Source organism: Nycticebus coucang, chromosome 11 (assembly GCF_027406575.1).
Source record: "Nycticebus coucang isolate mNycCou1 chromosome 11, mNycCou1.pri, whole genome shotgun sequence".
Lineage (NCBI taxonomy): Eukaryota > Metazoa > Chordata > Mammalia > Primates > Lorisidae > Nycticebus > Nycticebus coucang.
In genome coordinates this window covers 43,362,087-43,377,282 of record NC_069790.1, presented here as the reverse complement: position 1 = coordinate 43,377,282, position 15,196 = coordinate 43,362,087, and the positions used below count along the sequence as shown (strand labels likewise).

The following is a 15,196-nucleotide window of genomic DNA, read 5'->3' as shown; positions in this document are numbered from 1 at the left end:
GGTCCAAGCAGTTCACAGAGTTTTGCTGAAAAACCCATTGCAAGCAACACAGTAACTTCTTGAACATTTTCACCTTTAAAAAAATTTGAATATGATATAAATTTGTCATTTTTGGCCTACCCAATTCTTTCTGAAAAAGTTTATTAAAATTATTAAAAAAATAAAATGTAGAAGGATCAAAAAGAAATTACTTGCAATAAAAAGAATAATCATCAACGTTGGCTAAGCCAGTAGAGAACAATGTACTGTTCCACATACTGTTGATAAAAATTATAGGAACCCACTGGTGCTTCCCATAACCACCAGTGATGTAAGTCTCACAACATCAAAAATGAAGAGTTGGTTTTGTGAGCTATCATAATAGTTTGTTTGAAGGCAATGTATTTCATCAGTGCAAAGACCCCTCTGCTGTTGTTCTATCACATGTTGAAAATCTTTTGCCTTCAGTCATCTATCATATTCTATAACTATTATGGGAATATCCCACAACATAACCAACAAAAGCAAAAAATGGTCATTGACATTAACAGTAGTTTATTGATGTTTCCCTGCAAATTTCTAAAAAAATTTTGTATAGAAGTTGAAATTCAAACAGCCAATTGTATGTTTTATCTGAAATCTTGTAATTACAGTGCTTTCAATGAAAAAGTTGTCTAGTGACATAAATTGCTTCTGCATCAGTTCCACAAACAAGACAAGGACCTAAAACATCTAAACTGTTCACAGACAGAGTCCTATTAGGAAGTAAGCTTGTGATTTCAATACGGTCTTTTGCAGGATCAATGCTGAGCCAGGAACTTATGAGAGACTGCTGAACATTAGCTTGGTTACTAATGCTATGAGACAAAAAAGCACTAGTTCTTCCTCCTTGGTGAAAGAGTGATGACTTTTCAGCTACATCTGTGGAGGCATCCCAGTGCCAAAGGAACCCATCTTCAGAACAAGTAAACAGATGATCTGGGTTGGATGGGTGAAAATGAACTTCCCACATTTCAGCTTCATGAGCCTTCAGCAGAGATACAGGTATGGTACCTTGTCTAACATCCCAAATACTCAACATTCCAATCCTGGCCACCAGTAGCTACAACATGCTGTTGATTGGGATGTCTATCAACACAGTGGAGTGGGACTCGGTCACCAATAAATGATAATATCTGAGAAAGCTCATTTCCTTGTTGTTTAAAATCTCACATTTTTAACTGTCCAATTGAATTTACTGTAAGAATCTCAGGAGTTGGAAGGAAGGTTACAGCATGGAGTGTACTGCTAACTGTATTGTCTATAGTTCTTATAGCTTCCTTGTGATCAGCTCTGAAGAGATTTATTTGACCATCCTCTCCAACTGTGACAATTTCTGGCTTGTCACACACAATACCTATACATGGTGCGCTGCTAGAGGAAGGACTATTTGTACCTGTGTGGTAGTGAGTTGTTGTCCATTGCTGGTTGACTGACAGAATCTGGTTATTTGGATGGTGAAGGAAAATTGTTACACATCGTGTTGATGTAGCAGCTACAATTCTTTCCTGATCAAAAAACTGTAAATCCATTACATCACATGGTACTTGATATCACACAATAATTGATGGTCTCCTTCAAACCCTCCATCAGAGTCCAAGTTTCCAAAATCGCCAATGGACCACAGTGAAACATAATTTTCCTCATTGTCCAAGACCCTGTAGCAAACGTCTCCACGGTCTGCAGGCTCCCTGGAGATACCAGCCGCCAGCAGGTTTTGCTGATTTTCTGAGACCTGAACATAGCATAAATATCCTCCATGCCAAAATCAACCACCTACAAAGTTTTACTATGAAGCTCTATCAGGATTTCAATAGTAAATAGTACTGTATCACCTAAAAATTATTCTAGAAAATTGTAAAAGAAGAAAAATGACCCAACTCATTATATAAGCTTGATACAGTCTTTCAATGAAAATCAAATAAGAGGGGGAGATTAAAGATGGCGGCCGAGTAACAGCCTCCCTGCAACTGGGAACAGCAAGTCTGGGGAGAAAAGACTCCAGGCATCTCTGGCCACAGGGATCTGCCTATAATCATCCCTTTGAGGATACAGGGAGCCAGCAAGGGACTTCTGGACCCCAAGAGGAGGACAAACAGTGGAAAACTGGCAAGTGGTTGCGTGTGTTCGATCGACCTAATCACGCCGGCAACCGTAAGTACAAGCAGCAGTGAGACTGCAAACCAGAAAGGCCTTACCTGTGAACTGTTTCGGTGTTCTTGGACTTGGCACTCAGTTGAACTGCCATGGGGAGAGCTTGAGTAAGAGTGTGGAGAACTTTGAGCATTGTCTGGGGCCCCAGACTGAGCCACTGAGCTGGGAGCAGGAAGCCACTATTTAAGAACTGCCCCAGCAAGCTCCGCCCTCAGGGTCTCAGAGCAAGGATTAGGCGGGTCAAAGTAACCTACTGACTAAGCAGCCTAAAGGCGGGGACTGAGCTGCCTTACAGCCTTAATCCTTAGGGGCAGAATGAGACAGTTTTGGCACCCTGGACCCTTGGGCTGTTGCCCTGGATAGAGTGCGGTGACGTCACAGCTCATAGCAACCTCAAACTCCTGGGCCTGGTGCTGCCCAGACCTTCATAAGAGCTATGCAGCGACCCCTGACGGGTGACCTGCACCCACTGGGCCTCCGCATTGCCTGACCAGCAACTGCAAGAGCCACACAACCCTGCGTCCTCCCTCCTGTGTCCCCCCAGCTTCCACACTAGCCCGTTCATCTGGACAGGGATGTGGTAGCTGTGTGCCCTTTGGAGCACTCCATACCTCCACGCAAAGCTCTAATCCTGGCCAGAGACTGCTGGAGCCTTAGGTTCTCTGTGCCAAAGTCACTGGGTGCCTGGCACTCCCAGAACTGTGAGCACCACCACCCAGCCCTGTTGCTGGATCCGGGTGTGTCACAAACCGGAGCTGCTTCCACAACCAGAACACCCTAGCTAGAGCAGCCCCAGAGGAACTACACAGGGTCACTCCCGAAAAGATCCAGCAACAACAGAGTGATCCCGCTGGGGTCTAATCTTGAAGAGACACCTCCCCAACTCTGAGGACAGCCAGAGGCAACGGTGAAAAACAATCATGAGGCAAAATCAACAGAAAAACTCTGGCAATATGAATAATCAGAGTAGATCAACTCCCCCAAGGATCAATGGGGCAGACAAAGCACAAGATCCCATGCACAAACAAATAGCTGAGATGTCAGAAATTGAATTCAGGATCTGAATAGCAAATAAGATCAAATTAGAATTCCAAAAGTTATCTCAAGAATTCAACGGATTCAAAGACCAAATGACCAAAGATTTCGACACATTGAGACAAGAAGTTGCATCCCTCAAAGATCTGAGAAACACAGTAGAATCCCTCAGTAACAGAATGGAGCAAGCAGAAGAAAGGATTTCTGACATTGAAGACAAACCTTTCAAACGCTCCCAAACCCTCAAAGAAAAAGAGAAATGGAGAGCAAAAACAGACCACTCTCTCAGAGAGCTCTCGGATAATTTGAATAAAACCAATATTTGTCTTATAGGGATCCCCAAAAGTGATGAAGTGGCTTCACAAGGCAAAGAGTCTCTTCTCCATGAGATTATGAAGGAGAACTTTCCAGACATGCCAAGAGATTCCGAAATTCAGATAGCAGACAGTTTCAGAACTCCAGCACAACTCAACCCAAATAAGATATCCCCCAGACACATCATAATCAATTTCACTGAAGTTAATATGAAGAAGAAAATTCTGAAAGCTGCCAGACGAAAGAAAACCATTACCTACAAGGGGAAGAATATCAGAATAACTGCAGATCTCTCTGCTGAAACATTTCAAGCTAGAAGAGGATGGTCATTGAACTTTAATCTCCTAAAACAAAATAACTTTCAACCCAGGATCCTGTATCCAGCTAAACTGAGCTTCATTTATGACAGAGAAATTAAATACTTCAACGACATTCACATGTTGAAGAAATTTGCCATAGCTAAATCAGCTCTCCAGGACATTCTTAGACCTATCCTCCATAAAGACCAGCGTAATTCTCCACCACAAAAGTAAACCCACCCCAAAAATTTTTGATAACATTCCAACTTCCACAGTCACAAAAGGATTAAAAATGTCCACCGGTCTCTCGAAAGGCTTACCAATACTCTCAATTAATGTGAAGGGTTTAAATTGTCCTCTAAAGAGGCACAGGTTGGAGGACTGGATACAAAAAAATCAAGACAGATATCTGCTCCATCCAAGAATCACATCTTACATTAAAAGGCAGATACAGACTCAAGGTGAGCATATGGTCATCTATATTCCAGGCAAATGGAAAACAGAAAAAAGCAGGCGTTGCAATCCTGTTTGCAGATGCAATAGGGTTTAAAACAACCAAAATAATTAAGGATAAGGATGCACACTTCATATTTGTTAAAGGTAATACTCAGTATGATGAGATCTCAATTATTAATATTTATGCACCCAACCACAACGCACTAGAATTTATAAGAGAAACTCTAACAGACATGATCAACTTGATTTCCTCCACTTCCATAGTAGTTGGAGATTTTAACACCCCTTTAGCAGTGCTGGATAGAGCCTCCAAAAAGAAGCTAAGCAAAGAACTTTTAGATTTAAACTCAACCATTCAACATCTGCACTTAACAGACATCTACAGAACATTTCATGCAAAAAAAACTGAATACACATTCTTCTCATCAGCACATAGAACATACTCCAAAATCGACCATATCCTAGGCCACAATCTAACATTAGCACATTTTAAAAAATAGAAATTATTCCTTGAATATTCTCAGACCATCATGGAATAAAAGTTTAACTCAATAACAATAGGAACCTGCATACTCATACAAAAACATGGAAGCTAAACAACCTTATGCTGAAGGATACATGGGTTATAGAAGAGATTAAGAAGGAAATCACCATATTTTTGGAACAAAACAACAATCAAGACATGAATTACCAGAACATCTGGGATACTGCCAAGGCAGTCCTAAGAGGGAAATTTATAGCACTGCAAGCCTTCCTCAAGAAAACAGAAAGAGAGGAAGTCAATAACTTAATGGAACATCTCAAACAACTGGAGAAAGAAGAACACTTCAACCCCAAATGCAGCAGAAGAAAAGAAATACCCACAATCAGAGCAGAACTAAATGAAATTGAAAACAAGGGAATTATACAACAGATCAATAGATCCAAAAGCTGTTTTTTGAAAAGATCAATAAAATAGATAAACCTTTGGCCAAGATAACCAGGAAAAAAAGAGTAAAATCTCTAACTTCATCAATCAGAAATGGTAATGACGAAATAACAAAAGACCCCTCAGAAATTCAAAAAATCCTTAACGAATACTACAAGAAACTCTACTCTCACAAATATGAAAATCTGAAAGAAATCGACCAATACCTGAAAGCATGCCACCTACCAAGACTTAGCCAGAACTAAGTGGAAATGTTGAACAGGCCTATATCAAGTTCTGAAATAGCATCAACTATATAAAATCTCCCTAAAAAGAAAAGCCGAGGAACAGATGGCTTTACATCAGAATTCCACCAAACCTTTAAAGAAGAACTAGTACCTATATTACTAAACCTCTTCCAAAATATAGAAAAAGAAAAAATATTACCCAGCACATTCTACGAAGCAAACATCACCTTGATCCCCAAACCAGGGAAAGACCCAACAAGAAAAGAAAATTATGGACCAATATCACTAATGAATATAGATGCTAAAATACTCAATAAGATCCTAACAAACAGAATCCAACAACACATCAAAAAAATTATACACCATGACCAAGTCGGATTTATCCCAGGGTCTCAAGGCTGGTTCAATATACGTAAATCTATAAATGTAATTCAACACATAAACAAACTAAAAACTAAGGACCATATGATTCTTTCAATTGATGCAGAAAAAGCTTTTGATAATATCCAGCATCCCTTCATGATCAGAACACTTCAGAAAATTGGTACAGAAGGGACATTTCTTAAACTAATAGAGGCCATCTACAGCAAACCCACAGCCAATATCGTATTGAATGGAGTTAAATTGAAATCATTTCCACTTAGATCAGGAACCAGGCAAGGTTGCCCATTGTCTCCACTGCTCTTTAACATTGTAATGGAAGTTTTAGCCATTGCAATTAGGGAAGAAAAGGCAATCAAGGGTATCCACATAGGGTCAGAAGAGATCAAACTTTCACTCTTTGCAGATGATATGATCGTATATCTGTAAAACACTAGGGATTCTACTACAAAACTTTTAGAAGTGATCAAGGAATATAGCAATGTCTCAGGCTACAAAATCAACACCCATAAATCTGTAGCCTTTATATATACCAACAATAACCAAGCCGAACAAACAGTCAAGGACTCTATTGCTTTCACAGTAGTGCCAAAGAAGATGAAATATTTGGGAGTATACCTAACAAAGGAAGTGAAAGATCTCTACAAAGAGAACTAGGAAACTCTAAGAAAAGAAATAGCCAAAGATGTTAACAGATGGAAAAACATACCATGCTCATGACTGGGAAGAATCAACATTGTTAAAATGTCCATACTGCCCAAAGCAATATATAATTTTAATGCAATTCCTATTAAAGCTCCATTGTCATACTTTAAAGATCTTGAAAAAATTATACTTCATTTTATATGGAATCAGAAAAAACCTCGAATAGCCAAAACATTACTCAGAAATAAAAACAAAGCAGGAAGAATCATGCTACCAGACCTGAGATGGTGCTACAAATCCAGTGATCAAAACAGCATGGTACTGGCACAAAAGCAGAGAAGTAGATGTCTAGGACAGAATAGAGAACCAAGAGATGGATCCAGCTACATACCGTTATTTGATCTTTGACAAGCCAATTAAAAACATTCAGTGGGGAAAAGATTCCCTATTTAACAAATGGTGCTGGGTAAACTGGCTGGCAACCTGTAGAAGATTGAAACTGGACCCACACCTTTCACCATTAACTAAGACAGACTCTCACTGAATAAAAGATTTAAACTTAAGACATCAAACTATAGAAATACTTGAAGAAAGTGCAGGGAAAACTCTTGAAGGAATCGGCCTGGGTGAATATTTTATGAGGAGGACTCCCCAGGCAATTGAAGCAGTATCAAAAATACACTACTGGGACATGATCAAACTAAAAAGCTTCTGCACAGCCAAGAACATAGTAAGTAAAGCAAGCAGACAGCCCTCAGAATGGGAGAAAATATTTGCAGTTTATACCTCTGATAAAGGTCTAATAACCAGAATCCACAGAGAACTCAAATTTGTTAGCAAGAAAAGAACACGTGACCCCATTTTAGGGTGGGCAAGGGACTTAAAGAGAAACTTCTCTAAAGAAGACCAACGCAAAATCTACAAATACATGAAAAAAAGCTCATCATCCTTAATCATCAGAGAAATGCAAATCAAAACTACTTTGAGATATCACCTAACCCCAGTAAGAGTAGCCCACATAACAAAATCCCAAAACCAAAGATGTTGGCGTGGATGTGGAGGAAAGGGCACACTTCTACACTGCTGGTGGGAATGCCCACTAATACGTTCCTTCTGGAAGGATGTTTGGAGAATACTTAGAGACCTAAAAATAGACCTGCCATTCGATCCTATAATTCCTTTACTAGGTTTATACCCAGAAGACCAAAGTCACAATATAACAAAGACATCTATACCAGAATGTTTATTGCAGCCCAATTCATAACTGCTAAGTCATGGAAGAAGCCCAAGTGCCCATTGAACCACGAATGGACTAGCAAATTGTGGTACATGTATACCATGGAATACTATGCAGCCTTAAAGGAAGATGGAGACTTTACCTCTTTCATGTTTACATGGATGGAGCTGGAACATATTCTTCTTAGCAAAGTATCTCAGGAATGGAAGAAAAAGTATCCAATGTACTCAGCCCTACTATGAAGCTAAATTATAGCTTTCACATGAAGACTATAACCCAACTATAGCACAAGACTATGGGGAAAGGGCCAAGGAAGGGAAGGGAGGGGGAGGTTTTGGTGGAGGGAGGGTAATGGGTGGGGCCACATCTATGGTGCATCTTAGAATGGGTATAGGCGATTGTACTAATGTACACAGCTATGATTTAACAATAAAAAAAAGAAGAAAAAACATAAATAAATGAATAAAATAAAATAAAATAGAAAATCAAATAAGGACAGCATAAAAAATGAAACTTATAAACACAGAAGGGGAAAAAAGCCCTAATAAAATATCAGGTAGCTAAATCCTATAGTATATAAAACATTATAGATAGTAAGAGTAATCCCAGAATCACAAAGACTATTTAACAGTGGTAAGTCTATCATGTTAATTCACATTAGTAGAGTAAAAACATTGGTACCATCTATAGAGAGAGGGAAAATACATAAGATTTCAAAAAGTACAATATCTGAGATTTATAAAAGGAAAAATGTTTTTAGAAAAGTGAAAGTTAAGGAAATTTTTTACTTTCTATTAAAAAACCTACAAACATTATACTTAAGAAATGAAATAAACTCTGTTTAATGATACGATCCAAGAAAACATATACCATTATGTTTGCTAGTCTACAGTATAATACCAGGTGGTCTGGCCAAAGCAACAATGAAAGAAAAATGAGGACTGAAAGAGAAAGACAAATTTATTATGTGCAGACACTATGATCATTTGTGTAAGAAAACTTAGAATTCAAAGTACATACTCAAAACCAGTGCTCAATAAATTTCCATCCTATAGCTTAATACACCAAAGAGAAAAATAACAGCAAATATCAATTAGAATGTACAATAGAAAATAAGGTAACAGCTAAAATACAATCTAAGAAATATTAATATACATAAAGTAAAAGTCCTTCAAAAAATGAAAGATATCAGAATGAACTATACTATATTCATGACAGAGACAACATAAAATTTAAATCTTATAATTTCAAAGAATTCCAGTAAAACCTTCCAACCAGAGGGATCTTAAGACTTCACATTTATAGAAAACAAAGATAAATAACAGAATATATCAGTTGTCACAGATTCTCCTGGGATTCACCTCTCTCTCAGGCCCTATGTGACTAACTACGTGTGGTCTGGCCTGGTCCATAACTGAGGACACAAGCCACAGTCTCTACTTCTCCCTGCACTTATCTCTAGACACAGTTAAAACACCATGGTACAGGTCATGGAACCTAGCTTCTCTGTGACTACATGAGGAACCCCAGAGTCTACTGCCTCTGGGATAAATGTTAACAAAGGGAGCGAGCAGATATATTGTCCATTAGAATAGTCCAGTGGAAAGAAAAACACAACAGTTTTGGATAATCCAATTTGGGTACATCCCATGTGATGAAGTGACCAGTTATGTTTGTGAAGCAGTGACTATGTTGGGACCATATCACCTTCCATCAGCATTTAAACCTTGCCTAAGGCTCTAAATTGCTGGGGAACCCATGCTGAAAGACAATTCTGAAATTAAGAAAATAAGATGTAATATCACAGGAACCCAGAAATAAATCTACATTTATATAGAGGGTGGAAAATAAAATGTATACACATTTTAAGCACTGTTATCTATGTATTACTTTTTAAAGTTGAATTGAGGGTACCGTTACTTGTCAAGTGTATCTAGACATGCTACACACATCCATTTTACCTGCAATTTATACAATTTTGAGAATGAATGATTTTACTTCCAACAAGATCTCTTTAAATGTGTATACATTTTTTGGTACCCCCACTATTAGAAACAGGCAACATAACCAAGACACAAATTAGGAAAGCATGAACAATTTAGTAAATGATATTGAAAAATAATTACTTCACTTTATAAACATGAAAAAAGTAAAATCTCTACATCACCAAATATATTTAAATGACCTCCAAATGAACCAAGACCTAAGTATGAAATGAAAACTCAAGGCTAAGAATACAATACAACTATAATGGGGAAAAGAATTTTTTTGTTTTTTTGTAGACAGACTCTCACTTTATCACCCTCGGAAGAGTGCCATGGCATCACACAGCTCACAGCAACCTCCAACTCCTGGGCTTAGGCGATTCTCTTCCCTCAGCCTCCTGATAGGGAAAAGAATTTTTTAAACAAGACCATAAACTCAGGATTTAGCTATATCAAAATGAAGTACATTAAAGACAATGTTACAAACAAATTGAGAGAAGATTGTAACATGCAAAACCAAGAAAATGATAGAATCTACAATATGAAAGAAACTCCAGCAAATCAAGAAGAAAAAGACAAGCTGCGGTCCCATATTGAAGTTGAGTTGGAAGAGGTGAGTCCAGTCTCAAAATGGAGGGCCATGATCCAAAGGAACCAGAGCAGGTGAGAAAACTGTTTCTTGGTGGTCTAAGCTTTGAAACTAGAGATGATAGTTTAAGAGAACATTTTGAGAAATAGGGCATACTCACAGATTGTGTGGTAATGAGAGATCCCCAAACAAAACGTCCCAGGGGCTTTGGTTTTGTGACTTACTCTTGTGTGGAAGAGGTGGATGTAGCAACATGTGCTCAACCACACAAGGTTGACAGGCATGTTGTGGAACCAAAGAGAGCTGTTTTAGAGAGGATTCTATAAAGCCTGGGGCCCATCTCACAGTGAAGAAAAATTTTGTTGGTAGTATTAAAGAAGATACAGAAGAATATAATTTGAGAGACTACTTTGAAAAGTATGGTAAGATGGAAACCATAGAAGTTATGGAAGACAGGCAGAGTGGGAAAAAGAGAGGATTTGCTTTTGTAACTTTTGATAATCATGATACTGTCAATAAAATTGTTGTTCAGAAACACCACACTATTAATGGGCATAATTGTGAAGTGAAAAAGGCCCTTTCTAAACAAGAGATGCAGTCTGCTGGATCGCAAAGAGGTCTTGGAGGTGGATCTGGCAACTTTATGGGTCGGGGAGGAAACTTTGGAGGTGGTGGAGGTAATTTTGGCAGTGGTGGAAACTTTGGTGGAAGAGGAGGATATGGTGGTGGAGGTGGTGGCAGCAGAGATAGTTATGGAGGAGGTGATTGTGGATACAATGGATTTGGAGGTGACGGTGGGAACTATGGCGGTGGTCCTGGTTATAGTATTAGGGGGGCTATGGTGGTGGTGGATGAGGATATGGAAACCAAGGTGGCAGATATGGTGGTGGAAGAAGATATGATGGTTACAATGAAGGAGGAAATTTTGGAGGTAACTATGGTGGTGGTGGGAACTGTAATGATTTTGGAAATTACAGTGGATAACAGCAATCAAATTATGGACCCACGAAAGGGGGCAGTTTTGGTGGAAGAAGCTCGGGCAGTCCATATGGTAGTGGTTATGGATCAGGTGGTGGAAGTGGTGGATACGGTAGCAGAAGTTTCTAAAAAACAACAGAAAAGGGCTATAGTTCTTAGCAGGAGTGAGAGCAAGCAGTTGTGAGGAAAGCTGCAGGTTACTTTGAGACAGTTGTCCCAAATGCATTAGAGGAAATGTAAAAATCTGCCACAGAAGGAACGATGATCCATAAAAAATCTGCCACAGAAGGAAGGATGATCCATAGTCAGAAAAGTTACTGCAGCTTAAACAGGAAACCCTTCTTGTTCAGGACTGTCATAGTCACAGTTTGCAAAAAGTGCAGATATTGATTAATGCAATGTAGTGTCAATTAGATGTACATTCCTGAGGTCTTTTATCTATTGTAGCTTTATCTTTTTCTTTTTCTTTTCATTACATCAGGTATACTGCCCTGTAAATTGTGGTAGTAGTACCAGGAATAAAAAATTAAGGAATTTTTAACTTTTCAAAAGAAAAAAAAAGAAAGAAACAAGCCATCAGGAAAATAGAGGCTACTAATATGCATTATTAGTAAAATGTTAGTAAGTGTCTTAGTCCATGGAGGCTGGGTAATTGATGAACAGAATTTACTACTCACAGTTCCAGACTGGGAAATCCAAGATCAGCGTGCCAACGGATTGTGGAGTCTGGTAAGGGCCCAGGACTCACAAATGGCACCTTCTTGCTGCACCTTCACATGGTGGCTAGGGGTACACCAGCTCCCTCAAGCCTCTTCTATAAAGGCATTAACCCCATTGAGTGCTCTTTCCTTATGACATAATCACATTCCAAAGGTCCTACCTCTTAATACCATCTTCTTTAGGGTTAGGTTTCAACATATGAATTTTGGGCCAACACTAACATTCAGCTCATAGCAATAAGCAACACAGGGAAAGATGAAGAAACAAAACTCCAGTCTCACTAGCAATCAAGTTTTAATTAAAACTCAAATCTATATATATCCATCAGATTGACAAAAATAGAACGTTATAAAACACTAAAAGCTACAGAGGATGTGGCTGAAACCAGAACCATTACTAACCTTACATAACTAAACTTAAACTTACATAAACCAATATACTTACAGAACTAGCAACTTATAAAGTGATTGCCATATCTGTGAACTAAATACAGGGTAAAAATAATTTATGCTTTTTAAGCTAATGATTAAGGAAAAAAATTTAGGGTTAAAAATTATGCTCAGAGGAGATCCCAAGCCAAATCACGGAATCTTATTTCCTACAACTCTTTAGGATTTTCCCAAAATAGGATGTAAAAAATGACCTAGCTATGTAAGCATATCTAGTAGAATTGGTTGAAGAAAAATAAATAAAGATAGGAGAGGGAAAAAAGAGAAAAAGATACACTTATGAGAAATATGACCAATAGGATGAATCATGATTTTAAGCATTTTTAACTCTTTTCCAAACATATACCAAGATTGTGGATTATTTTATCTGATAAAGTACTATAAATAGATTATGTTTCCATTAACAACTCAGATATGTCACTTCATAGTGTGGTTTGCAACTGACATTTATGAGAAACAAAATGATGGTTTGTAGATAATTTCACTAATAGAAAATGTCGGCTCTTTTGGAAACAGAAAGCTTCATCTTCAAATACCTACTATGTCTCTGTTTCACTCATTTTCTTCATACATCCTCTCCCTCACCCTTCTTGAGAATCTTTTCATTTCTTATCCTTTTCCACAAGTCTCCATTTGTTTAAGAAAAAATGACTTATGTCCGCTCTCTTATCTCTACCTACCTCCCCAACCCTTCATTGCCCACCCAGCCAGCTCCCTACCCCAAAATCCCATGTGATATGAGGTTTGTTTTGAATCATTTTATTTTGAGGCTCTTCCTTATCACCTCCAAATTCAATACAGGCCCACCTAAACAGTCAGCAAAAAAGAGCCAGGGATGAAGGTAGAAAAGGAGAAGCAACAGGAAACTGTGCTCTGTAAAATGGTAATAAAACTTCTGAGAATCAAAATCCTTGATGGATATGCAGAAAAGACATTCTTAATAACACTGCATCTGACTGTTTCCTATTAAGTCAGCTTGTAAAGGACATATACATTGTCCATATATATTGCAAGACACAGATCCGATTTCTGCTAATGCATGCAGGGTATAGATAGGCTATGATCATTAAAGGGAATTCCTATCATAATCCTTCAATTCCACAATTATATTTGGATATCCAGAGACAAAAGTGACAGGAACCTTCTAAAAATTCAGGGGGTGAGAATGATGTTATTTTTTATGGGTATATTTACCCTTCCAAGATAAATAGGCACTTAAAAACACAGCTTCTCAATCTCCATTATAGGAGCAGCACTTAAATATATCTTCACAGCGAAGTCTCTAAGATGGAAAGCAAACCAAAAGGCACATAATGAACACACCAGAGCCCAGTTCAGCCACTGGTTAAATCCTACTATATCTTTCAAGCATGTACATTTTCATAAAAAGTTAATTAAAACAATTACCTTCTAAAATTCTCCATGTACATAAAAGCTTGAGTTTCAGAAATGAAACCAAGTCTCTAAACAATAAAGTTCAGAATATGATCTGGGCCCATGTCAGCAATTTTCTCAAAAATTCTTGAGTTTCAGAAATGAAACCAAGTCTCTAAACAATAAAGTTCAGAATATGATCTGCGACCCTGTCAGCAATTTTCTCAAAAAATGGATTTGTGTAACTTAAAAAAGTCTTTGAATGAAAATGTATTATTCCCTAAACTGCACAGAATTTCAAGTCTGAATGAATATGCAGTAAGAATCTTCTGCACCCATCTGTGGGCTTTTCTTCATGTTCCTGGAGACTGCACTGTTTTCATTATTGAATTTGTTATTATTTAATAGTCATGATTTTCTTGAAGAATCTTTTCTCTTTCACCACATAATGTGTCACGAAAAATTCCTCAAGATAGATTTTTCTCCCCAAAATTATCTTAAGCAATAAGAAAAAATTGTACAAATACCTAGTTACATGAAAAAGCCAAAAACCAATCAAAAACAAGTATTTATGTATCTTAAGTATCACAATTGTAGATTTTAATGATTTTTAAGTTATTGATCCAGACACAGGCACAATAACATTTCAGTGCTCACACATGCAATCAGTCTTTCCGCTTTGTGTATATATTTGTACATACAGACATTAAACAACACATTTTATATGTAGTCAACACATTTTTGCATCTCAAAAATGATGTAAAAAATAACTTTTGGTAACCCCATAAAGTTTCTGCTAAGGAATATGACACAATTTAATTGATTACTAGAAATATCAACTCAGTAGAAATTTTCACATTTACAAAATATTGTAAGTCAACAATTTTATCTGTAAGTCTTTGCCCAAACTTTCAATAATTTCAGATGAATTTCTTAAAGGTTTTAAAAAGAATTTATAATTGTATATACTTTATATAAATATATACACATATATTACCCTCATGAAAGTTTTATGTAATTAGCATTACATATTTATTAATTTGTAAACTATATCATATATTATATTAATTTATTAAATTATATCATTTATTAACACATATACACCTATGGATGAAATTCATTTGACAATGTTTCTCAAGACCCTAATGTGTGCCATGAACTCTCCTAGGTGCTAAGATATCTTATTCCCTAGATCACAGAGGTAAGGGAACAAGATAAAGTCCCTGCCCTAGTAAAACTGAGACTATCAGGAAAAGATAGACAAATTCTTAACCAAAAAATAGGTATCTAATAAAGAAACTAAAGCAAAATAAAAGACACATGATAGAGGTTCCTATCTTATATAAGATTATCAGCTAATGCTTCTCTGAGGAATAAGATTTACAAAGGGACCAATGAAGAGTAGA

At 37.4% G+C, this 15,196-nt stretch overlaps 1 protein-coding gene and 2 pseudogenes across 8 annotated transcripts in view; 1 reads left to right on the top strand and 2 right to left on the bottom strand.

The window, feature by feature from the left end:
- Positions 1–15,196, bottom strand: part of CRPPA (CDP-L-ribitol pyrophosphorylase A) — a 387,693-nt gene that overhangs the window by 318,798 nt on the left and 53,699 nt on the right. The window lies entirely within an intron of this gene.
- LOC128560100 (nucleoporin Nup43-like) lies at positions 625–1,779 on the bottom strand (annotated as a pseudogene).
- Positions 10,311–11,376, top strand: LOC128560101 (heterogeneous nuclear ribonucleoprotein A3-like; annotated as a pseudogene).